Source organism: Meriones unguiculatus, chromosome 9 (assembly GCF_030254825.1).
Source record: "Meriones unguiculatus strain TT.TT164.6M chromosome 9, Bangor_MerUng_6.1, whole genome shotgun sequence".
Taxonomy (NCBI): Eukaryota; Metazoa; Chordata; class Mammalia; order Rodentia; family Muridae; genus Meriones; species Meriones unguiculatus.
The window spans coordinates 114,748,893-114,775,820 of NC_083357.1; the positions used below are offsets into that span (position 1 = coordinate 114,748,893).

General features: G+C 45.4%; 1 non-coding gene across 1 annotated transcript; it reads right to left on the reverse strand.

Annotated features, from left to right (window-relative positions):
• Positions 1–20,539: 20,539 nt before the first annotated feature.
• On the reverse strand, positions 20,540–20,612 carry Trnaf-gaa (transfer RNA phenylalanine (anticodon GAA)). The gene has a single exon. It is a non-coding gene; the product is annotated as a tRNA-Phe (tRNA).
• Positions 20,613–26,928: the final 6,316 nt, after the last annotated feature.

Consider the following 26,928-nt stretch of genomic DNA (forward strand, 5'->3'; position numbering starts at 1 on the left):
TTTTTATGCCAGTACCATGCTGTCTTTATTACCATGGTGCTGTAGTATAATTTGAAATCAGGAATACCTACCACAGTAAAACTACTTAGAGTCCATCTCACCCAAGTCACAATGGCCGTTGCCAGGAATACAATTGACAACAGATGCTAGAATGTTGGTGGGAGTATAAACTAGTGCAGCAACCTTTTAAATCAATCTGGAGAGTTCTCAAAAAAACTAGAAATATAACTACCACAAATCCAGTAAACCCTAAAGACCCTCTACCCTATCAAAGGATGTTTGAACACCCATGCTCACTGCTGCTCTACTCACAACAGCTAGGAATCAACCTAGATCAACTGAGAAGTGGCTACAGGAAATGTAATAGTTATACACAATATAATTTTACTTATCCTCAAAGGAAAATAAAATTTGCAAGTAAATAAGTAAAACTGGAAAAGTTATGCCAAGGTAACGTAGGCCCAGAAAGGCAAATGCCACGTTTCCTCTTATATGTCTCCTATGAGTGACATACTTGTTTAGTTTAAAGTGCTCTATCAAAAATGAACATCAAGCTGGGCATGGCAGCACACACCTCTAATCCCAGCACTAGGGGAGGCAAAGACAGGCAGATCTCTGTGAGTTCGAGACCAGCCTGGTCTACAAAGTGATCCAGGACAGCCAAGGCTACACAGAGAAACCCAGTCTCAAAATACTAACAAAAAAAAAAAAAAAAAAAAAAAAAACACTAAATTAAGATAATTTATGGAAAAATTCTTTTCCCTAACCACAAGATAGATTTTGGTACATTTAGATTCAAAGTAACATCTGTGAACTTCATTTTGCCGTCCCATGCTCAGCCAACTGAAATAATTCAGCTATTTACCTATCCAAAGCATAATATTTTCTTTCGCAAACTACTAAGGGCTTTTGGCTTTTGTGCCTGCCTTGGGGGGTATTCCAACACTGTCAGAGCGTGCTGGCACTTTGAAGCCAGTGTCCGAGTTTTGTGGCGAGTTTGCAGCGTCTTGACAAACAATTCATTGCTCACCACTAGGGTGTGCCTCCCAGTGCTGTCGTGTTGACGTAGACAAAAAGGCGACTTTCTAAGAGTAACTTGGGGCAGCAGCCTAAGTCTAGACTTGTTTGTTCTTCTTCCTGCGGTGAAGCAACCCTTTGTTTAAGTATACCAGCAAAGCGCTTCTACCCTGTGCTGGCTGCTTTTTTATTGCTAAGACAAACGACCTGACAAAGCAATGTAAGGAAGTATTTTTGTGGCTCACAGTTTGAGGCCACACAGTCCATCCCTGTTGGAAAGTCATGGCAGCAAGAACATGAGGTATCTGGGGACATTGCATCTGTAGTCTGGAATCCACAGAGGTGAGCACTAGTGCCCGGCTCTCCTAGTACTTCTCCAGGACCCTTGCCCATGGAATGGTGCAATCCACAACTAATGGAATGAAGGAGTTATTGGTATACAATTTACCCTTGTTCATTCAAATGCTGATTTCTCTACCCCACTACCTGGTTTCAATCCAGACATTGCATTATGATGTTTATTCTAAGTGCTACTTGTCTCAAGTTTGGGTAAACATGCCATTTGTTCTCTGTACTGTCAATAAAACAACCAGCCAATGCTGAGCAATGGAGAGAATAGGGTGGGACATCCTGGTCTAGAGGGGAGAAAAAGGAAGCAAGTGGGAGTAGTTAGGAAAGATCGGCAGGAGAGGACTTGGAACCATGAGGAGAGATGAACCAGACCTAAGATATGACTAAAAGCAAGTATCATGTGGGAAATCTGAATGGGGGAAACTATGCAGGCTTAGAGGTTTAGAATGGAGTAACTATTGCCCAGCATTGGGCCCTAGGTTAATTAAATAAATCCTAGTCTCTGTGTGGTAATTTGGGTATACAGCTGGTTTAGGAAACTGTTTAATGAAAAGATAACTCAATAAAAAACATGAATAATCGACAACAGGGAGTGAAATGGGCACCAAACCAAGCTAATAAATATATCTTTTATGAAAAAAAAAAAAAAAACAAGTAAGACTTATTTTCTTGGCAAGTTTCATGTACACAATACAGTATCATTGACTATTGTCCTCAGGCTGTACATGGGATCCCTCAAATTCATTCATCTGAACATCTCAACCTGGTAGAAGCCAATCCAGGGTGTGAGCACGTTGCTAGGGCTCTTAAACAATGGCTTGTTTCACCATGGGAAGGAGAACAAACAACTACAGTATTACAAGCCAAAGACTTGGGCTGCCACGTCAACTCGCCCCTAGAAAAACAGTCTGTTCTGTCCACATAAATGTAATGATAGCCCACAGGGGCATAGTCCAGTAGGGGGCAATGCATTTGCTTGTGCAATTGGATCAACATCTCTCCATTTCTCCCATTTCCCAGATCCAGTAACTCCCATTCTCCTTTCTGCTTTCAAGAACTCTACAATTTATAGACTTGGTACATGAATGAAATCACCCAGCCCTGCCCTTTCTATGCCTGACATTGGAATTGGCACCCTGTCCTTCATGTTTATTTATGCTGCTTCAGACAGCTGGATTCCCCTGTTTAAAGTCAGAATAACATCCATTATGAATAAATACATGCTCCATATCCTTGTATGTTCGCTCCTTGCCTAATGGGAATAATGATGCTGCACTGAACACTAGCTTTCACTTTAAACATGACTTCATTTTTTAAATTATGCAGAAGCTAGGTGTGGTGGTGCACAGCCATAATCCTAGCATTGAGGATGTAGTAGGAGGATTCTGTGTTTTAGGCCACCCTGGGTTATGTGGCAAGGAACGAAATGAAGGAGAAAAGGAAAAAAAAAAAGGAAGGAGGAAGAAAGGGAGGGAGGGAGGGACTGGCCTAGAAATGACAGAGCAAAGTCTTTCACAATTTCTTACATTTGTAAGAACTCAAAGGCTAGAAGGGAGTCAGAGACAGGCACTTAATGATATCCAAAGAAAAGAAACTCCCTCAGCCGCCTGAGGGATGATGTTATAGCAATTTATCAAGGAGAAAAGCCACATACTCTCCACCACCCCAGCCCCATTCAATTTAAGCAATCTTCATCTTCCACAGTAGTAAATTTTCTAGATGCATCACACAGCACCCGAAGTACTGGAGAGGAAGCTCCCACTCACAAGTGATCTATCTTAAGATGCTAGAAATGATTTAACTTTTATTCACAGCTTCTGTCCATTGTAACCATGGTTTTCGCAGCTGAACTTCCAAGGTGACGAGGGTGTATTTAAATCATCACCTGTCAGGGGTGGTAAGGTATATCTGATGTGACTGTGCTGTGAACAAAAACGTCCCACCATCGTCTCGCTGCTGACCACATAGCCGAGTCGGCCTTCTCCACATCCCTCCTGCCTCTGTCCCTGCCATACTCCTCCAGCCTGAGTGGCTCCTTAGAGTAGATGCACGGATTCGGGCCTAGGGAATGCTGGTAGGCACAGGGGTCATTTGCCTGCATCCCTAATTTCTTTCTTTAATCTTGAGTGATGCCCTTCCCCACCTCATCATCCTGTCCACACTGTCCTCCATTCATTCCCCCAGATTGTAGCTCTACACCCTACACTCCTGAGATTGGCCTTTGTTGAGGAATTCAAGCATTCTTCCAATTTTATTAAGAAATACTGTTCTTTTTTCATTTTATTTAATTTTTTATTTTTTACAATTTATTCATTTTATATCACCATTGTAGCCTCCTCCCTCATCTCCCCCGGTCCTACCCTCTTTTTCTTCTCTTCTACCCCCCTCCCCTAGTTCACTGGAAGGGGGAGTTCTCCTCCCCTGCCATCTGACCCTAGTTTATCAAGTCTCATCTGGACTGCCTGGATCCTCTTCCTCTGTGGCCTGACAAGGCCACCTCACCAGGGGGAAGTGATCAAAGAGCAGGCAACCGAGTTCGTGTCAGAAATAGCCCCTGCTTCCCTTACTAGAGGCTGAGATGCCTATGGCTACATCTGAGGAGGAGGTCTAGGTCCTCTTCCATGATGGTCCTTGGTTGGTGCATCAGTCTCTGCAGGGCTCAGATTTCTTAGCTTTGTCGTTCTTCTTGTGGAACCCCTGTCCCCTCTGGGTCTCCTTGTTCACAAAGCTGAACTTAGACTCTTTCCTTGAATTGCTTTTCTTTCTATCTTGGATGAATATATATTGCTTTATGTCTCTCTGGAAAAGCTATGCACGTTGCCTGACTTGGAAACAGGGTCTTTGCACTTAAAGTTCAGGACCTCATAATGATGAGATATAATACTATATGACATACTATTATATTATATAGTGATGCAATCCTATATAATATAACATTATATTATATAATGATACAACCCTAGATATAGGTTATGCCTTGGGATGATGACTGGCGTCTTTACAAAAGAAAAGGCACAGCTGGGCCTGGTGGTGCATGCACGTCTTTAATCCCAATCTGGAGGTAGAGGCAGGTTGTTGTCTATGAGTTCAAGGTCAGCCTGGTCTACATAGTGGGTTCCAGGCCAGCCATGGATACAGTAAGATCCTATCTCAAATGAAGGAGGAAGAGGAGGAAAGAAAGAAAAAAAAAGGAAGGAAGGAAGGAAGGAAGGAAGGGAGGGAGGGAGGGAGGGAGGGAGGGAGGGAGGGAGGGAGGAAGGAAGAAAGGACACAAGGAAACAGTAAGAAGCATGAGGGAAAGGCCATGCAATGGTAGTAGCAGGATTGCAGGGATGCCTTCAACAAGCCCAAGAAAATCTGGAGCCACCAGAAGCCAGACAGAAAGAAAATGCCTTCCGTGCAGCTGCAGAAGCAGCTGGGCCCTGCCCCCGCACTGATGAGAATACATTTGTACTGCTTAAAGCCACCCAGCATATGGTGCTCTGTTACAGCAGCCCAGAGCTCCTTTTTTAAAGCTATCAAGGAGGGGCTGTAGCTTTCCTAACATTAAAGCCCTTGATAAAGGGCATGTTCATCGTTAACCTGGAAATTGAATGGCATCAATTGGGCATAAATGAAGTAATGGTTTCTTTCCCTCTTGTTTATTGTACAATGAACTCATTTATCAAAGTCAAGAAAAAAATAAAAATTTCATCCCAATCCAAAGATGTGAAATTAATAAAGTGCTGCTGTTACGTGGCACAATCCTGGACGTTCTTACAGAAGGCAACAGGGGTGCTTGGCATGTCACAAAATGCAATTAATCTTCTGCTAAAATCATCTGCTACAGTTTTGTGCTTCCTAAAGCTTGGGGATCGCATGATTCTTAATTATTACTAATTGCTCCTCTTTGCTTCTCATAGTGAACTGCAGGAAGAGTCTTAGTGTCCATGAGCCTCAATGTGACTTCTCAACCCAGGAGAACGTGGCCTTGGCAGCACTGGCCACTTGCTTTTGATCCAGGGAGTACCTGCTCCTGGCATTCAATGGGCAGGAGCCAAAAATGCTCTGCCCTAAACATCTATAATCAGCTAGTTATTTCCACTGCAATGTTCGTACCATGCCATGGTGATGGTATTTGCCATTAAGCGCGCAAAATTACAGTTAAAAGTGATTTATAGGACCAGGAAGATTGCTCAGTGGGCCAAGGCTCCTGCCACCACGCTTGAAGAACTGAGATCAATCCCTAGGACCTATGTGGTGGAGGGAGAGAAATTACACTCCCAAGGTGTCCTCTGACTTCCACTCATGCACCCCAAACATACACATACATACAACATGCACACAAAGTAAATAAGAGTATAATTTAAAATATAAAGTGGCTTGTATCTGGCTTCATTATCTACTCAAGGTACCTGATAAACAGCTTCCCAGGCTTTGGTCTCTGAGCTCTAGTGGTTCTCATGTCCGTCATTCTGTAGTCTTTACCCCACATAGGGAGAGTGGGCACATTACCCATCAGTATATCCCAGGTACTGTGTCAGAAACAGTGGTTGCTCAGTTAAGTTTGAGGAGAAAAAGAACAAAGGTTTGTTGTGCTTGTTGTAACTGAGTTTAGAAAATCTGCACCAAAATCTATCCATTTTGTTATGGAAACAAAAATGGGCTCCAGGCTAGTCTTAAAAGAAGAGCAGAGGCTTGATGCTCTTGACATGTGGCCTTCTCCATTGCCTTACCATGTCTGCCTTTTTCACCTGGACGGTAAGGAGAGTGAAGGCTTGTTTGGCATTACGCAAAGCTGTCCTTTGAAGGTTAATGCCTTCTGCGGTTACTTGGTTGCACCTACTGTAAGTTTTATTTTATGTGTCTGTGTGTGCGCGCATGCATTTATGTGCACTTCATGCATGTTTAGTGTCTGTGGAGGTAAAATAAGACTGTTGTGTCCGCTAGAACTGGGGTATACAGGGTTGTGAGCAGCCACACTGGTGCTGGGAAACAAGCATTGGTCCTCTGCAAGAGCAGCCAGTGCTCTTAACCACTGAGCCGTCTCCCCAGCCCCTGAAGCTCTTAACCACTGAGCCATCTTCCCAGCCCCTGAACCTTCATTTCTGGAGATCAGTCTCCCCTCACACAGACTAGAGCAGTTGAAGAAATGGTTGATTTTGGATTAGCTGATTGGAGAGGGGCAGGGCTAAACATCTTGTGTATTCAGAAGACAAGGAAAGAAACTTGCAAGATAGCTCAGGGATGCAAGAACAACCTAAAGGAAGCCCTCAAGACCAAGTCTGAAACAATATGAACAATTAAATAAATAGTGATGGATGAGAAACCACACAGCAAAACAAATTTAGAGAAATTTAGAGAAACACAGAGAAACAGGCTACAGAAACTGCAGGACAAACCACAGAGATGAGAAGATATTCAGAGAAGAACTACTCGGGGCAAGCTGGAATCAGAAGAGACATTAAAAGAAAAGTTGACAGGATCTGAACAAGATCCCTGGATGAGTTAATATCACTGTATCACTCTTCACTCCAAGTTTTGATAGTAATACAATGGTTATATAAAATAGTGACCAGGGAAACTGGGTCTGGAAAGTAAACAGGATTTCTCTCTACATTTTATGTTTTGCTTTGGAGGGCAACTTTTCTGCAAGTCTGGAATTATTTCAAACTTAAAAGTTTAAAAGTGAAAAACATTATCCCAAGAGTAGAGTCCCAACAGCCTTTGAGCCTCCTCCCCGACCTTTGATGTAAGCTACAAAAGAACGTCTCCTTAGTAGACATCTCCAACCCATATCAAAGTGTGTGCTGCTTTTGAACAACTGTAGAGATTGCTCTCTGCTGCATTGACTTTTTAAGTGCAAAACTCTTCTAAGCCATCAGCTCAGTTTGAATTCATCTCTTCTTCCTCCGCACAGTCAAGACTTTACAAGTTTTAGCCTCTGCCCTTGACCTCGTGGCTGACAAAAGAGATTGCTCACCTGAAAAATGGTCAAATGAAGGGCCCTTCCATACTGCTCCCTGGTCCTGCTTTCACTTAGCATACAGCCATGTAAACATGTCTGCAAATATGTCCAGAACATGCACAGTGTGCTGTACTCTATGACATGAAGAAAAAGAAACCACTGTGGGTCGCTGTGTATCCTGGTGCTAGAAGCTGTGTGGCTCCAGTATCATCAAAATAACAAACAGCTTGTTCTCACATATCAGACACTGAAGAGACCATCTTATGATTTGTTGTTGTTGTCCCTTCAATAATTCTATAAGTTCAGGACAGATATGTCAGCACACAGTCACTAGCTATATCTGGCTTCAGAGAAAGATCAGGTGATAAGCTGAGCCCTGGGAAAGTTCTGTGCTGGAGAAGTGACCAGATAGTCACAACAGTGTCCATTGTTCCCATCCCTTCCGGTTACATATTTCAATTTAGTTTATTCAGCTGGCATTCTTGCTGCCTGCTTGCAGGATGCAATTTAAAACAAAAATGAATTTTAAAGGAAAGAAACACCTCAATTTGTATGGGATCACTAGTTGGATCTGCTTTACATTAAGGGCATTCCAACATGGAGGGAAAAAAATCTCAGGAAGAACTTGGAAGACCTGTTTCAAAACCCAAAGGGCTATTGGAGCTGTGTGTTCTGTAAGGGGAGAACAGAGACACTGGGTGGAAGGTCACAGCGTGAGTAGTCCAGTGAAGGTACTGCCTAAGGGATTGCTGGAAGAAGGATAAAGGCTGAGGATAAAACCTTAGACAGCCTTGAAGGGCCCTTCTGGCTTCTGCTTTGCCACTGTCTCAGACCAGTACACAGACCATGTCCAGCCCTTACTCCCAGGTGCCATGGAATTACAGGTCAGACTGGTAAACGTTTTTATGTCAAAGGACCAAAGGACCCCCCCCCCCCAAGCAACAGTGAGCTTCACAGCACAGAACACACTTCAGTGAGACGGCTCCCTGTGTGAGGCCGCTTGCCTGCTACAGGGTGACCACACAGAGAAGCTTCCATTCACCTTAGCAGCGTTCTCAAGCCTTCAGCCACTGGCTCACCTTGAGTTCTAGGCTTCCAGCTACTTCTCTACAAGTAATGAGTGTGCTTCACATGATCGGTGTGTGTGCATGAGTGTGTGTGTGTGTATGCAGGTGTATGTTAAAATATTCCTGGTCAACATTGTTTCACTTTTTGTAATTAACTTTTTTATTTATTATTCTCTCCTGCATTACAACCTGACCACAGTTTCCCCTCTGGAGGTATGCTCTTAAGCATTAACTGTTTCCCCTCTGGAGGTATACTCTTAAGCATTAACTACATGCCAGATTTTGAAGAAAAGCTTGGAAAAATAACTTTCATAATTTTTGAATTGGGAAAATAGTGAACTGACATATGCTGGGTATATTACCTTAAACAATACATTAAAATCAAATTTACCTGTTTTTCTGTGCTTTTTAATGCAGACATTGGACATCCTTTAGACCACCTCTGAGGTTTAGGCTATCCCCACATTAGACTTCCACAGCACCGTGCCTTCACCTGGGGGGTAGCTGGAGAGTGGAGCATGGTATTGGGGTGTGCTGTGTGACCTCCAAGTGGGATGTTTCCAATGTGCAGACAGATCATAGAGGAAACCTTCTAACTCCAGAGTTCTGAGGGTTCTGGTACTAAAAACTGAGGTCCCACAGACTGCAGAGAAACCATGTCTACAGCATGATGTGGTAACCGAGATCTAGGGTTCTTGGTGCTTCCTGCCCATTCACTAGCCTTAGAACTCCTTCCTCTCATGCGGGAAATGTAGGAGCTGCATCCGTTTGTTCTGCTGACCCCGGCTCCAGGTTACTAACCAGGTCTGTGTAAGTGATTCCTACTCGCTGAACGTGCCTGGCAAGTACTACTGGCTGAGCTCAGCGGCAAAGCTCAGTTGGGAAAGAGGAGAGCTGGCCAGATAAGGGCTTGAGGGACAAACTGGGTAAGCTATTTCCTCCGTGCAATCTAAGCTCTGGACAGTGCTGCTACCCAGAGGACAATATGTCTAGCAGAAATCACGGGGTGCAAAGGAAGGGACTCGACAGGGCTTTTGTGCTAATGATTCATGGTTTGCTGGTGTGCTATTGGGAGAGGGACTTTGAACAGTAAAGCTTTCAGCAGTGATTTGTGTTTACCAGCCTTGCAATTCTGAGATCAGCCAAAGAAAGACAAAATGAACAAATTTCAAGAGTTTAGCCTGAAACACGAAGTTTGCACAATGATGCGTGTAAAATAATATACCTCAGGCTGGAGCCACGGTACAGCAGTTAGGAGCCCTTGCCACTCAGTCCTGAGGACCTGAGTTCACAGCCCAGCTCCCATCCCTATTCACTCAACCACCTTTAAGTCGAGCTGCATGAGATCACGACCTCTTCAGGCCTCCATAGGCAGCACACGCATGTGCCTGTACCCTCACACACATGTATGCACACACACACATGAAATCAAACGAACCCAAGTATTTCAAATGAAAACCGTGTACCTGGAGGCACACCAGCGAGTTAGCGCTCCCTTCACAATGTGGTCATTTTCTAAGTTATAACGGGGTAAGCAGTGTGGAGAGCTAAGAGGATGGCGTAGGTTCAAATCGGCTTCCAGGGCATCCGCCTTCCATTTTTATTGTTTAATTTCGCCCCTGACCGCATCTCTCACACTGTCATCGAATCGCTTTTCCCCATTCCCTAAAGATTTTAGCAATTGCCTTCTCTCTATTGTGGGTTCCGGGTCTTTGTTGACTCCCACAGTGTCCTACTGCTAGAGAATTACTCAGTCTCCCTTAAATACCAAGCTCAGGGTCCTGTTCCTGATTACCGCCATCTGAAACCATGTCACTTCCAATCTGTAACCTTTCACAATCTGTACCATGTAAAGCCCAACTCTGTGATGACACCCTTCCATCTTTGCAGCATTCAGCTACCCTGTAGCAGGCTGGATGATAACCCTCATATCGGGTTTGGTGCCTGAATCCTGAGAATGCTATTCTATAACAGTTTTAATCAACACTCTTGAGGTGAGGATAGTCACAGCCTGTCCAGATGAACCCTAAATGAGTCACGTGTTCACCCAAGAGAGACTGAGCGCAGGCTGTAGACAGCACATCACTGTGAGGACAGGCAGGCTGGAGTGATAAGCCGAGGAAGGCTGTCACCACCAAAGTGGGAGATGCAGAGAGTGCCTTCTACCTCCAGAGCTGCAAAGTGGGAGATGCAGAGAGTGCCTTCTACCTCCAGAGCTGCACCAACACCTCTGTCTTAAGAACTATGCATGAAGATCATTTCTGCTGCTTTAAGCTGGGACATTGCAGTTATCTGTCACGGAAGCCACTGAAACAAACACCAAGTCCACTGCAAGTGCTGCTCAGTCCCCCGGGACCCTTGCTTTCTTCCTGCTCCTTCCACCTTGGCTTCAGTTCCCTCCCAAATTCCACTTCCCGTCATTACCACAGTGTAAATACTCGTAATTCCTTCATCTGCCTTTTCCTGTACCTAATAACTTAACGTTGTAGAAAAGTCATGTGACCAGGCATTTGCTGCCACCGTCCTTGCTCTGAACAGTTCCTTCAAATGAATCTTTCCCACTGCCCTTAGCAGCACTCCAAACAATACATTTTCTAGCCGCCAGTTCAACATGGAAGTCACAGACCATTTTGAAGTCCATCTAAAGTCCAAAGGAAGGCCAGCTTGGTCTACACAATGAGTTCCAAGACACACAGGTCTATATAGAAAGGGCCTGTCTCAAAATCAAACAAAACAAAAATTTGGAGGCATTTATTTCATGATTGCTCTCTCCAGCCACATGTCTTTGAACCAGAGTTTAGGAAATGGCACCAGAACTGTGTCCTGTTGTTGGTGTGAGAATTCTTGATGCTTTTCTAATATTTCCTTTAGATAGCTCTTCTCCAATCCCTGCTCACTTTGTCACCTTAGAGCATCACACTCAACCTGCCATCGCTGGTCACCAAAATGGGGGCTGTGGCCTCTGCACAGGTCTCATATTCGCTCTCCATCCCCTTCAGCTGGTTGGTTTTCATGGACAGATTTACTATTTAAAATACAAGTTTGCTTTAAATTTCTGCCTGAAACTAAATATCTGAATAGCTTTCAGTTTCTGGTGGAACTTTGAAGTCTCAAATCCTGAGTGTGGACTCCAGGCCACAGTAAGTGGCCTCTTGCCCCCTCTGTAGCCTTTCTTGATCCACACCACCCTCAATTTCTATAAGCATCCACTCTGTGGCTTTATTTCAGTTCTTAGAATACACCATATTTTTTCTCACTTTGAGGTCCTTTTCCCCACTCCTCTACTGAAATGAAAATTTCTTTCCTGCTCACTCTCAACTGGTTATTTCTTCTTCATCAATGTCATGTCAGGAAAGCTTCCATTATATCCCCATCTAGACACATCTGGTCATTATATTCTCTTATATATCCCAAAATAACTTCCCTCTATCAATATACCTAGGTGAAATAATTAATTACTCATACAGTTTTTTTGTTTACTGTATTTCATCCCACTAAGCTGTGATTTATTCTTTAATTTCTATTACATTTATTTATTTATTGGGGTGTGTGGCTTGGGTGCTATGGCATGTATAGAGAGGTCAGAGGTCAGCTTGTAGGAGATGTTTCTCTCATTCCAGCAAGTAGGTCCTGGGGGTTGAACTTGGGTCATTAGGCTTGGCAACAGGTATCTTTGGCTGTGGAGCCATTTCACCAGCCCTAGACTGTAATTTGAATAGGGTTTGGAGACTATTCCTCTGTCTCTTCCCTAGTAACAACTTCAGGCATGTAGGATGGCTTGATAGGTTTTTAACTCATTGGTAAGAGAAGATGACAAGGAGGATCTTGCAAGACCTGGTTTAGCCCTCCAAGAAGTTTGCATTTGAACACTTGGACTCAACTCATTTGCCCTCATTTCACCTGAGAAGACAGCAAAAAGCATGTAGAGGTTTTGGTGAGATGGTTCACTGGGAAAGTGCTTGCCTCCAGACATGTGGAGCTAAGTGAACGAGTTCCCAGAAACACATAAAAACAGGGCTCAGAGGCATATGACTGCATCAAAACCTAGTGCTGGGGATGTGGATACAGGGAGGTCTGAGCTTGCTGGCCAGCTAGCCTCACTGAGGCAGTAAAATCCAGGCTCAGTGGCGGACTCGGTCTCAAGACATCAAGTGAAGGGGCTGGAGAGGCCCTGGACAGGACACAGGTTGTTTTCTCGCACCCACATGATGGCTCACAGTTGCCTGTAACTCAGGTCCAGGACATCCAATGCCAGTTTCTGGCCTCCAATGTCACTACACTCAGATGGAACACATACATGCAGGGAGAACATCCATAAACTTGAAATAAAAATAATGTTTTACAATAAAATAAAGAATGTTGTAATGGAAGTTTTAGTTTCTTTGTATGCTATGTAAATATGCTTTTGCTTTAATCCCAAGCGTGGGATTTTAGTTGGGCTGTGGTTTGTCTGCACCTGGTAATTGTCTCACTTGGAGGGTGGCTTTTGCCAGCTGGTAACAACCTTTCACATGCGACACAGAGAGAGGCGTGGTCTAGGACTCTGAGAGTATAAATATGAGGCCGAGAAAGAGATTGTGTGGGGTTCAGTGTTGGCATGTGGCGTGGAGCAGTTTGGAGAGACCAGAGATGGTGCGGTTTGGAGCAGACAGACAGAGAAACACTTCAGGGCGCAGTGACATGGAGGAACTTGCTGGTGTGTCTGTGGTTGACAGAGATTGGTATAGCGTCCTAAGAGAACTCGCCGGGGGACGTAAAGGGGTCTGGGCGACCTCTCCCTACTAACCTTTCTCTCTCCTGCTTAAGGTTGGGGGATTGGTGGAAGAGAGGAAGAGGCCTAAACACCCCACATAAAGAAGACCACTACGGTGGCTTTTTGCTACATACAGTAGAGAGGGCTCATGAGATGGGTCAGTGAATAAAGGTTGACACCATGCCTGATAACAGAGTATAATCCCCAGGACACACATGGTACAAAGAGAGAACTGACCACTGTGTGGTGCCCACAGACCTCCACCCACATGCCATGGCATGTGCAATGCCCATATTCACACACACAGAGACAACACACACGCACATGCAGCATATTGAAATGAATGTCTAAGAAATTTACAACCGAAATTGTTCTTTGAGCCATGGCCACTGCTGAGTGGGGTTTGCCTAGGAATTGAAGTCCAACTCTGCAACTTTTCTAGCTTCAAATCTATGAAGATGGTGTGGGCTGAAGATGTCCTTTTTCTAGTGTGTGCACAGCTGTGGCAGAGTCCATTGGTCACCTTGTTTTACATCATACCCAAGGAAATGCAATTGCCTGAAAGCCAAGCACACGGTAGACTAGTCAAGAAAAAGCCCACTGACAGAATCCATTGTCTAGAGAAGGAACTGAATGTTAGCTGTGAGAAAAAAGGTCTAAACCCATAGAAAGCGCTGAGACACAATGAAGGACATCGAATAGAATCTTTAAGAGGCCCCTACCTGACTTTATGATGTCTGCTGGAGGTCAGGAAAGGTCTAACTGAGCCTTAACGCACAAATCTTACTATTGAACATTCCCAATAATCTTCATGTTAACCCCTCAATAGCTTTCAGATATTGTGCCATTTGCTGCAAAATTAAAATTAGAATCAATACAATGAACACTCCTTATGCGAAACAATTCAGGGCTCTTTCAGCTTGGAGTTCCATTCACACTGGGGGAATGAAAAGAACAGACAAGCCTTTGTTCTGTTCATTCCACAACCCTGCAAATGGCCTCTTAGCCAAAATAGCTCCTCTAATCTTTAAGTTTTAATTAGCTGCCCACAATTCATAAACTATCAAGAATTAAAATGCTGATACCTCATTCTCCTGAGAAATGGCACACAATTAACCTCTTTTCTCTGGTCAAAGGCAGGAATTGAGAAAGGGTAATGACAAAATTAATCTCTTCTGGTGGCCATAGGGAGAGAAACAGCATCGGCTCCTGCATCAAAGGGGTCAGCAATGGCTGGAGCGTCAGAAACTACACATTCCTTCCGCCTTTTGTACCCCTGACAAGTTGTCTCCCAAACACTGGGCCCTGCTATCTAATAACAATGTTTAATGAGTCTACAGAATAAACCACCTAGCTCAGCTTTCTCCTCTCTCTCTGAAAACAGGCACACTAGGCTCTGGACTGTGCTAAAGCACTAGTTTTCTGGAATAGAAAGAAGAGGATGAAAACCCACACCTTCCCAGTGTGGAAGCAAAACCGATGCTGGCTGTAAGGCCAGATGGAGTTGTAGACATCACCTTTGTGTCTTTGCTTGATAATTATTCTTCAAGAAAGACAAATTCTGCTTCCTAATTCCCGGAGCAAATTACATGATAAAGATTTAAAGAGAATTAGCCATGTCCACCTAAACTTGGTTGAAAAATCATAGGACAGAATCCAGCCCATCCTTTAGAACATGAAGCTATTTCAAGAAAGGCTGTCAGGGAAGTCATTGTGAGATAATGCTAGAACGGAGACAATGGGGTCGGTCCTTCTGTCTGGTTTCAGACCTCACCAACGAGGAGGGGCTGTGTGCTACAGGCCGGGAGCCTCTCTTGTGCCTCTAAAACACGAACATCAGCCTGTGTTGTGAGGAGGAAGCAGAGGTTGGCTCAGCACCTGGTACTTCATGAGCCCCTGGTCAGATCAGCTGCTAGTATGGCTTACATCTTCATCCCTTAGCATGTGTAGGATCAAGTCCCGATACAACAGTATTGGGAGGTAGGGGCTTCCGGCCACCTGGTAAGGCTCTTGCTGTCTTGCACCTTTAGTCTCTGTACTGAGAGCCGCTGTCCACCATGGGAAGCTGCAGCTAGAGTATCCTCAGCAGCCACTGGCTCATTGGTCTTGAGGTGATTGTTCAGAGCTGAGAGACAGTAAGTACTCACCATCAGTTACCCTGTCTTAAGTATGCAGGTGACCTAGCTCCATGGACAAGGACACCTGCTGTTTTGTCTGTGTTGGAACCTAAATATCCTTAATGAGTTCCAAAAAACACTATTTTGTATTGAAAACCCTTTAGAAATTCTAACTGATAGTATTGGAGGATGGGCTAGGGAACTGTAATGGTTCCATTGAGATACACACACACACCAACAATTCAAACTGTGAATCAATGATTTTAGTGCATTCAAAGCATTGTACCAATGGCACAATATGTCTTAGACTATTTTCACTACAGTCAAAAAGGTTCAATGCCCGTTGTCATTATTTCTGCCTCTCTATATTTTTCTATTTGGGATTATACCATGTGATGCATGGTCTTCCATGCTGGCTTCTTTCACTTAGCTTAATGTCTTCACAGTTCATTCATGCAGGGCTGAAGAGATGGCTTAGTTGTTAAGGGCACTCTTTGCTCTTCCAAGGATTCCCGGTTCATTACACAGCACCCACAATGGCTAATAACCATTCATATATTCAGTTTCAGGGGATCTGAGTCCTCTTTTGTTCTGAAAGCCAGAGATAATCTATGTACATGGTACTCAGATTTTTTTTGCAGGCAACTGAAAACCAGAAAATTCTTGAATTATTCCCAGAAAGTCGACCCCATCCACTTCCCACGACAGACAGATTACTAGTTTAAATGGCACAGCATGGCCAGCATGGCCTGAGTCGCCTTCCTTAATGTGGGTGCGTCGGGCCCCACCCCGTCACCCCCACAGGGGCTAGATGGACAAGCTCAAGTCAATCCAGCTCTCCAACTCCATGCGGTCCTTGTGTGCTCAGAAGCACTCCCAGAAGCAGCTCTGCGCTGGAGAGATGGCTCAGTTGTTAAGAGCTCACCCTGCTCCTACACAGGACTCCAGCCTGGTCCCCAGAGGAGCCCCGTTAGCAGCCATCTCTGGCAGATCGCAATACTCCATAACTCCAGCTCCATGGGATCGGATGTCTTCTGGTCCCAACGGTATTGCTTGCTCTCATGAGCACAAAGCCACACGTTCACACGTACACATAATGTTTAACTACTTCTCTTAAAATAAAGGAACCAGGCCTGAGGCAAGTAAGTGACAGAAACTCTCCCAGACCAGGGTAACGACACCTGTCAACAAGGATGTGCTCAGAATATTGCAGCAACCTGGAGCAATGGCTGCGATGCACATGCCTCTCTGGGTCTCTGAACTGTAACTCGGTTATCATTTTCTTAATGGAGAACACGCACTTATAAATGGATACACGCCGTATTTGTCTTTCTGGGTCTGGAATACCTCTGTCAGGGTGATATTTTTTTCTAGTTCCATCTATTCGCCTGCAAATTTCATGATGTCATTTTTTTTAAACGTCTGAGTAATACTCCATTGTGTCAATGTACCACATTGTCTGTATCCATTCATCAGTTGAGGGATATGTAGGGTGTTTACAGTTTCTGGCTATTATAAAGAAAACTGCAAAGGACATGTACGAGCAAGAGTCCTTGTGGTAAGATGGAGTGTCTTTTGGGTATAGGCCCAAAAGTGAAAAAGCTGAGCATTGAGGTAGAGACTCCCAATTTTCTGATAAATTGCCCTATTGATTTCCATAGTGGCTGAACATGTTTGCACTCCCACCAGCAATGCAGGAGGGTTCCCCTTGCTCCACATCCTCTCCAGCATGTGTTGCCACTTGAGTTTTTGATCTTAGCCATTCTGACAGTGTCAGATGGAATCTCAGAGTCATTTTGATTCGCATCTATCTCCCTGATGGCTAAGGATGTTGACCATTTCTTTAAATGTTTCTCAGTCATTTGAGATTCCTCTGTTGAGAATTCAGAATGAGAATATTCTAAGCCACACTATGCCACTCTCTCCTGTTGGCTATTGGAACAATGGTTCCCAAGATGGGGAATCTCATGCAGGCTTGGGCCTCCTGGCAGCCAGAGGAGGAAAGACATTTCACACACTCTGACAATTTGTCAGGCCACCTTGTAGGAAAGACAGGAGCTGAGACAAGGCAGAGTCAGTGACGGATGGGACCACACAAAGGCAGGGACTGCTTAGCTGTGCATTCCTCCAACTCTACTTAAACCTGAGCCTGAGTCAGGACCCAAAAGATAGACTTGGGAAGTGGAGTGTGTGTGTGTGTGTGTGTGTGTGTGTGTGTGTGTGTGTAACTGGTTCCCTCTGTCCCTCTTCCCAGGGTGAGCACATTGAATAAACCCTTTTCTGCTTTGGCCATTATTTGTTTGCTTAATTGGCTTACTGAGGATGGATGGCTAAACTCAGCTTATTAAGGGGATGTGAAGGGCTCTGGCTGGGGTCACTCTGACAACTGTGTAATATCAAGGATGTCCTATGACAGAGGTCTAGATCTGATGGCTGGGCATTGGCATGAGATGAATATTGATTGTTTTGAAAGCTGCCAGGGCCTGTGATGGCCAACGGCTGCTCTTCAAAGGGGAGCCCCGCCCATCCAGCACACCTATGCAAAAGAATAACCCCACAGGAATAACTGAGTTCATAATTGGGGGATTAGGTACAACATTGCCACGTAGCCCTGTTTCTATGTGTTGGACTGTTTGGTTTCTAATTCCCTGGACCTAAAACTTCCATGCAGTTCTTCACCTCTGTTACCTGAAAGCTTTTCTAACCTGTTTATCCAGAAAATTCTTCGAACATTACATTTAAAATGGCAATCAAAACACAGCAAGTAGCTTGAAAGACGGAGAGAATTCTCATGCTGCTAGGAGACTTGCTGACTATCCACCATGTCACGTGTAGCTACGATCCTGGTTCACGGGGTTATGACCTAACTTAACACGGGCTGAGTGGCTCTGGCCACTCATGTCATGTGTACACACGGCTGTGACCACTCCTCATGTCATGTGTACACACAGCTATGGCCACTCCTCATGTCATGTGTACACACGGCTGTGGTCACTCCTCACGTCATGTGTACACATGGCTACGGACACTCCTTATGTCATATGTGTACACATGGTTGTAGCATGTTGTTTTCGGCCCTCCTTTGCTTCCTGTCATTAGCTTTAGTGAAAAAACTAAAAAGTTTTATTTCGTCTATGGCCACATCAGGGTCCAAGGATCATGGGCGGAGGGTAGTCCAGGTGGGGATGGCTAAGGCGGGCAGCACTGTATGGGGCTGGGCGGTGGACGGTGAGGATACTGACAAGTGTAGGTGGAATGCCTGCCCGGCCCACGGAAAACAAGGCAATTACAAAGCTAACAGTGTCTATGTCGTGTTATTTGTGATAGCGGGTTAGATAATACCGCCATGATTATTAGGGCAATAATAAACCTTATATAGCCACTCTTCAGACCATCACAGGGGGTGGATATAGTGTAGATATATATGAATTTCCTGAAGAAAAAAAAACATTTAAAAATCTCTCTATGGAGAGGAGAGAAGGAAGGGTGAGAGCCATGTAATACAGTGCATAGAATTCTCAACAAATTTTAAATTAAAAAGATTTTCTATGTAGATCTGTGGTGTGTGTAAAAGAAGAACTTTTTTTTTTTTTGCCTTAGGCTTCATTTAAATATGTCTGAGGATCGTGTTGGCTTTTCCCAAGAGCACAAATATATGTAACATGCCTTTCTCTTCCTTCCTTCCTTCCTTCCTTCTTTCCTTCCTTCCTTCCTTCCTTCCTTCCTTCCTTCCTTCCTTCCTTCCTTCCTTCCTTCCTTCCTTCCTTCCTTCCTTCTTTTACTGTCATCTTTGTTTCCAGCTTTGGAGGACAGAATTGTTCACAGAGTTTGTGCTTGGTAACTCAGGCCCCCTACCTGAAGGTTCGTTCTCAGGTCTGTCAGGACGCTTTGGGAGCCACGCGCTTGACTAGTCACGCCAGCACTGGAACATGTGGCGCTAATTTGGATGCACCCCAGACCTTACTGAGATGTCACTCCCTGAGCCGCCTGCCAGCCTTCTTCCAAATGGCAGTCTTGGCAGGGCATAGTGGCTCATGCCTTTAATCCCAGGAGGCAGGGACAGACTGATCTCTGTGAGTTCGAGGCCAGCCTGGTCCACAAAAAGTGAGTCCAAAAAGAAAGAGAGAGAAGCAACCAAACAAAGAAATGGCAGTCGCCAGCAGCCATGTGCACACCCTCCTTAGAGACCCCCAATGAGGGTGAGGAACTTGTAGCAAGGCAAAGCGCAGTCACGCGTGTTAAGGATGACTGTGAAGATCTACATATTCCTAGCCTCTGAGGCAAATTCAAGCAATTGCATTTCTGGTCGAGTTTTCAACAGCGAACAAATTGAGACATGATGATATCATATAGCATGGTCCAATGAAAAGGTAAAGTATGGTCCAAAGCTAATAAAAGGGTCCTGGTAAGTGTGCATTCTCACTACATGAAAGGTCCCGATTAAACAGTCACTGCTCATCTAGTTTTACTGTGTGGATGATTATAAACGCTTCTGTATGTCACAGTTCTGGCCTCAAGAGAATAGAGAACGCAGGACAATTAAGAAAGAAATGTCCACTCCAGGGTGTGTTTATAAGGTGTCCCGCGGAGCCCTCACTCTCACGAACAGTTAAAGATGGCGGTATGCATCCCTCTGAAAGCATGACGGAAGGGCCAAGCCGGCCTGTCTTCCCTTACCCTCCACGGCCTCCTTAGTTAGAGAGCGCTGTAGTGCGCAGGACTCCCAGGACACACCCGATTCCCAGGAACCGACAGCGTTCGGCATCTATGAGCGAACTCAGGAGAAGGCAATAAAAGCTGTCGGGTTACGGCTTTAGGCTTAGATTTTAAGGTAAAACACACACGGAGAGACTAAAAACAGAGGCGGACAACACCAGACCGTATACAACTTCGGAACTCCGAGGGGGAGTCCAGACCAGGAGGCCCACGTAGGAGGGGACAGTTCCTGCTCCTCACGCTGGACTCAGCAGCGGGGCATTCCGAACCAGCTCCAAAACGACGCCTACAGGCTGCGCTTCCGTCCGCAGACCACCGGCTGGAGAACCCCGTCTGGGCTCAAAACAGCGGCGCGGGAGGAGGAGGCGCCGCTTTCCGCCCGGGGCCCGCACTGCGCACGCGCAGCGGCGCCCGCGACGACACCCGGAAGCGCCCGTGCTCCGCGCCGGCCTCCGGGGGTGGTCCAGAAAGCCGCACGCGGTTCGCGTTGACCCCAGGTCTGCGGGTGTGAGAGGACCTCCTGCGGACGCCCGGATAGATGGATCCCGTCAAATTAAAACGAAAAGCTAGCTGCCGAAACCCGGGATCGAACCAGGGACCTTTAGATCTTCAGTCTAACGCTCTCCCAACTGAGCTATTTCGGCGCTGCGTCCGCTGTCCCCTCGAGTCAACTATCCCTGAGTAGGTCCAGCGGCCGCGCCCGCGCGCCGTCAACCATTAATTCCACTCCGTTCTGCTCTAGCAGAGCCGCGCCGCCCCGGTCCCCCGGAGAGCGAGCTCGGCCAGCGCAGGACAGACGGGGACGCGGTCCCGCCGTCCCGGACACGCTCTGGACCTGCAGGCCCCGCCACCCCGGCCCCGCCACGGCTCTGCCAGGCGCTGCGAGGAACCTGCTGGGCCGGCGTCCTCCCCTCCCCGTGCGCCCGGCCTCTTCCTGACAGTCTGCCTAATCTCCAGGCAGTTTGCTCCCCTGCCGCCCTTGAGCCCACTTGCGAGAGCTTTTCTTTCGCCTAGAGAAGCGAGGCTAGCAGTTGATGGACGGGTGTGAAAGAAAAACCTTCACCGCGGTCAGCTCCCCTACTGCAAACACCAATAAACAGCTCAGCCAAATCCAGGTAGCTAAAGAGGTGAGTTGGTGCGGAGGAGAGAGAGACCAAAAGAAAGATCTGGAGAGGAAACAGGGATGCTTCGAATGGAAGGAGGAGACAGGAAAAGACATTTACACGTATTTTCCAGCTACTTCTCACGGTCTCCTCAGAACACTCCAGCGAAGACTTGATGGTTTCCTCTGACTCTTTGGACAACCAGCCGCTGTTCTTTTCTGTGCCTGCCTGCCTGTCTGGACAGCTGTAACCAGTCTCACCTCTTCCTCCATGATGGTCCCCAAGACTCCGGGAAATGCGGTGGTTTGAACGAGAAATGGCCCCAATAGTCTCAAACATTTGAACACCCGTTTTCGGGGTGGGGGTTTAGAAGGTGCAGCCTTTTGGGAGGACGTATGTCACTCAGGGTCCCCAGTGTCCAGTGCTAAAAGTTCTGAGTGGTTTCTCAGGCTCCGTGAACAAAGTAAGCTGGCTGTAGGAAGAGGACCATCACAGCAACCATGGAGGGTCAGTGACAAAGAAGTTGAGATTCAAACTAAGGACAAGGATGCAAAAGGAGATTCCAGCTTGAAGAAAAACTTTTTTATAGGCTCTGCTCCTGTCCTCCCAGTCAGCCCAAGGAGTTTGGCTAAGCCCAATCCAATTGCTTATGACGACTATGAAAACTGACCTAGCCAGCGGATCTAAGAGGACTAAAACTAAAGAAACTGTGTCTGAAATTTTTTTAACTGCTGTCTTATCTGTTGATTATCTGTTCTTAACCCTTTTCCTGGGACCCTATAGCACATCCAAACAAAACCCAACAACACTTTATTTTCCTCTCATTTTAGTATTTATCATTGGGAAGTTTTGTTTAATTGATGGGAGTATGTCAAAGGGACACAGGAGCAGTTGGAAAGGGCTCCAAGTCGTTAGTGCAACAGCTAAGCAGCGTCAAGAGCAGGGTGAAGGCGCCTTCACAGCGCTGAAGGAATGGTGCCGTGGAGCAAATGGGGAAGAAGTGGTGGCCTGGAAACTGCCGTTTTCCAAGCGTGGTAGTAAAGACTCACTCGGGAGCTAGTAACAGAGCTCGGTTGCTGAGGGCTTGCCTACCGCGCATGAGGCCACGTGCGCTGATAGTAACGGAGCTCGGTTGTTGAGGGCTTGCCTACCACGCATGAGGCCACGTGCGCTGATAGTAACGGAGCTCGGTTGTTGAGGGCTTGCCTACCGCGCATTAGGCCACGTGCGCTGGTAGTAACGGAGCTCGGTTGCTGAGGGCTTGCCTACCGTGCATTAGGCCACGTGCGCTTGCACAGGCTTGTAATCCCGACACTCGGGAGGTACAGGCAGGAGGATCAGAGTTCAAGATTATCCTCAGCAAAATATAGAGTTCAAGGCCAGCCTGGGATACGTAAGACTCTGTTTGGATAAAAGGGAACAAAAGGTGAAGACAAAAAGGGGAGAAGGTCACCTGTGGGCAGTGTAGGTGGTGATATTATACGAGGCCGATACCAGGCTCCACAAGTTCCCTTTGTATCTTACTTAATAGTTACAAGGATAAAAATACCATGAAGACATCAGATAATGCCCTGACATAGTCATAAAAGTTAAGAGGAGCAATGAAGGGCATTTGGAGACACCACATACTTGCATAAAATCCAGCCAGACACAACTATCTTGGGTTTTACCATGAAGCAGCCTCAAACAATTGCCAAACAAAAGCCATTCCAGAAGAAAAGCTGGGAACACACACACTACCACCACCAGGTAAGGATGTTAAAGAAGCATGACATCCCAATGCAACATTTGGCATCATTTTTAATTTATTATATAGATGGTATTCTGCACACCAGAAGAGGGCATGCCACTGTAGATGGTTATGAGCTACTATGTGGGTGCTGGAAATTGAACTCAGGACCTCTAGAAGAGGTGCTTAACCTCTGGGCCATCTCCAGCCCCCTTTTTAAATATTTATTTACTTATTTATACCTGTATTATGCCTGTATTCTGGCTGCATGTGTGCCAGTAGGCCAGAAGAGGGCACCAGACTCAAGGTTGTTGAGACACCATGTGGCTACTGGGAATTGAACTAAGGACCTTTGGAAGAAAGGCCAGTACTTTTAACCTCTGAGCCAGCTCCCCAGCAAGAAGCGGCTTTCACACCGGAGAAAAAGAAAGTGGTGGGGGCATTTGATGAACCTGGGCTGTTAACTTTCCTGGGGTTGGCAGCCATGGTTATGTGGCTAATGATGCACAGGGACATGTTCAGGAGAATTAACTCTCAAGTGGCTCAGAAGACAAAAAAAAATAACAAATTCACACCATATTACATGTGGACAAACACATGTAGACATAAAAATTTGGAAGATACTAACAGTTGTGGATCTGGGTAAAACGTATACAGTTTCTTTGCGCTAATTTGTGATTTTCCTGAAAACTTGAAACTCAGATTAAATTTTTCTTTTGGTTATTTTCTGGAGGATGGCAGTTTTAGTTAGAATCAGCAATTCCGGAACTGAAAGGCAGCTTGGATTTATTTAGGCCAGTCTACAAACTTTGTGTATCTAAAAGCCGAGGCCCAGAAACACGGAGCACATGACTTGCTTAACCCTGCTGTACAGGTCAGCTTGGGCAGTCGCAACAAGACACCACGGAGTGTTTGCCTGACACAGGGACATTAATTTTTTCTCAGGTCTACCTTCAAATTCTAACACCAGCTGATTGGGTTTCTGCTAATGGACGTCTCCTTCTTACCCACCTTGTCCCCCTGCACCCCTCCCTCACAACCTCCAATGCATGCTGTGCATACAGAGAGAAAGCGACCTCTTCAGATAAGGTCACCCGACAGGTTGTGACCCCATTCTTAGGACCTCATCAATCTTAATTATCGCCTAAAAGCCTTATGTCCAGAAAGCCACACCCAGGGTTAGAGCTTTGAATACGAACTGAGGATGTCCGTCGTTCAGTCCACGCCAGTCAGACGGTTCGGCACACCCTGACAGCTGGATCACGAAGCAGCTCTGTACTCGAATCACACACTTTTAATCTGTAACTTCATTTGCTTATACTTTTGCTGTTGGGGATTGAATCCACAGCCTGCAGTGTTCTGGGCAACAGCTTTTCCATTGAGATCTAACCCCACCCCTCATTTCCTGAGCGTCCTGCAAGTTAGCTCAAGCTGGTATTGTGCCTGCCGTGCAGCCTGCCCTGGCCTTACACCGTCCCCATTACTCAGTCTCTCGTGTGTTGACATTATAGATACATGCCACCATGCCCAGCACTCTGCGTTTTTAAGAAGACCCTATTTTAATTAAAAATAGGTACAAGAGTCTAAGTTTAAAAGCAGAATCCAGGGCGAGGCCCCAAGCTCCCATTTGGATGGTTTTGTGTGTGTGTGACTCTTCATTTTGAAGTTTTCTGTGTGTGGAAAGTAATACCTTCACTTGTGAATGCAAAAATGGTTTCTGCAAAGCTACATGTTAAAGGCATAACTGAGGGGAGAATCGTTAAAAAGTTAATAGATTGCAAATATCATCAGCATGTTGAATCAATCCAAAAGAAGATAATTTATTTAAAGCCATTAAACCACGGGTCGATGAGAACCTTATTGTTTTTTGTTTTTGTTCAATCGCATATGTCAATATAAAGCCTCTGGGTGTACTTACCAGTCCAGAAACAATTAAGTAGATTGTCCTCAAGAACAACCTACCAAGCTGTTTGTATGTTCTAATTCAATCCTCCCACGCCCAACCGACAAGAATCTAACTCACCTCTATGGATTTTGCATGATGCCCTAAAGGTCAGAAAACTTGGATTCCAGAACTTGAGTGTTAGAGGCTTGGGCACTCTTAAACGCTTAATTGTGTGGCTTGCAAGCAATGGTGACGTGGGCCAGCCTTCCAACTGTTTCCAGGTCCCCATCTCCCAACCCATTTGCCTGCCTTTGCCTCCTACTATAGAGTGAAAAGATAAAGCCTAATTCTTCACTCAAAGAAGTAAAATAGAATAAACTTAACACAAGAATTTCCTAAATCCCTTGTTAATATAAGTAAAAAAAAAAAAAAAAAAAGAAAAAAGAAAAAAGAAAAGGTGGGGTGGGGCCAGGGCTGGAGAGATGGTGCCGTGGTTAAGAGTTTACACTGCTCTTGCAGAGGACAGGGTTCCTTTCGTTCCCAGCTACCAGAAATATGTTCCAACATTCTAGGCGCTTCAAGTAGGTGGGATTCCAGGCTGTATCGTCAGGCTCAGACAAGAGCAGCATTTCTTGAATTTCCATTATCTGACAAGAGATAGGGACTTCTAAGAGGCCCCTGGGCATGAAGTGTCCAGCAAGAATGCAATTGGCTCTTAGACAAGACACTGCACAGACATGATCACAAACTGTCACACCTTCCTTTGTTCTCTTTAAAGTCCTTCCTGGCTCTTCCTGTCCCTCTCTAGAGTTAGTCTATCATTCTTTATCCTTAGCTATTCCTCCAGCCTTAGAATCATCCCATGTGCATATGAATTAAAATAATTTTCAACCACTGATCCTCGGCAGGCTGAGTCTGAATGCACATAGCCCTTATTGTGGGGACTATCTATGTAAGTGAACAGATTGGCATTTGCTTCCTTGCCTCGTGTTTGTTAAGATACACTGACCAGTAGCCACTGGGGAGTTGTAGTTGCCCACACTTGAGTAAATGTTCTTCTATGTTCACGGGACAGAGAGGCAAGTCATGAAAGTAGAACAGGAGCTTTGGGGGAAAAAGAAAGGATTCAACATGACTGAAACAGGGATGAGAGAGGGTGATGGGGTGAACATGACCAAAACATTTCTACATTGTGTTATTTTTGTTTTGTTTTGTTAGTCAGTTTGACACAAGCTAGGGTCATCTGGGATGAGGGAGCCTCAGTTGAGGAATTGCCTTCTTGGTTAGTCTGTGGAGCGTTGTCTTGATTAGTGATTGATGCGGGAGGTCCCAGATCATTATGGGTGGTGCCACCGCTGATCGGATAATCCTGGGTGTACGTGTATCAGAAGGCAGGCTAAGCAAGCCATGGAGCGCAATCCAATAAACAGCATTCCCTCATGGACTCTGCCTCAGTTCTTGCCTCCGGGCCCTGCCGTGGCTTCCTTCATGAAGGACTATAAGCCGAGAGTTAACCCTTCATCTCGAAGTTTCTCTGGGTCCTGGCCTTTACCACAGCAATAAGGGGAGAAAACAAAAGACATGCGTATATGGGATTGTCAAAGCACTAGTTTATAAATGTACACTGACGTTCAATCCCGTCAGTGTGCAGTATTAACAGACTTTAAGTTGCTGTGGGGAGTGGGAGAGAGGCCTTCCTCTCACAGCCAAAGCCCAAAGAGGCCAGTGAGTCCCGGGGATGCTCAGTTAGGGACAAAACAGGGACTACAATGTGGTTTTGGGTCCCTAGTCAGAGCTGTCATACTACATCATGCTCACCCCTAAATTAAATCAGCTCCCAGCGCAAACAAGTGTGCTATAATTTATGATGTGTAAACTTAAGGAGACAATCAGCTCTGTATCAGAGGGTTCTACAGCCATGCACTGAAAATATTTGGAAAAAATTCAAACTTGTATCCCTATGGAGCTGTATGGACTGTTTTTGTCATTATGCTCTAAACAATACAGTCCAGTAACTAAGTTTATATTTCTTTTATTTTGTATCAGGTATCCTAATGCAAGCTGGAGAAGCCTTAAAGTACAGGAGATGATAGATATAGTTATACGTAAACGCTTGGTAGCTTTATAACATGGATTTGGGTTTTGATCTCTCCAGGGATATCCAGGAGCAATCACATAACATTTTGAGACAAATGGTCCTCAATTCAATGCCAAATCTTGCTACACTACTCTAGACTCTTCCG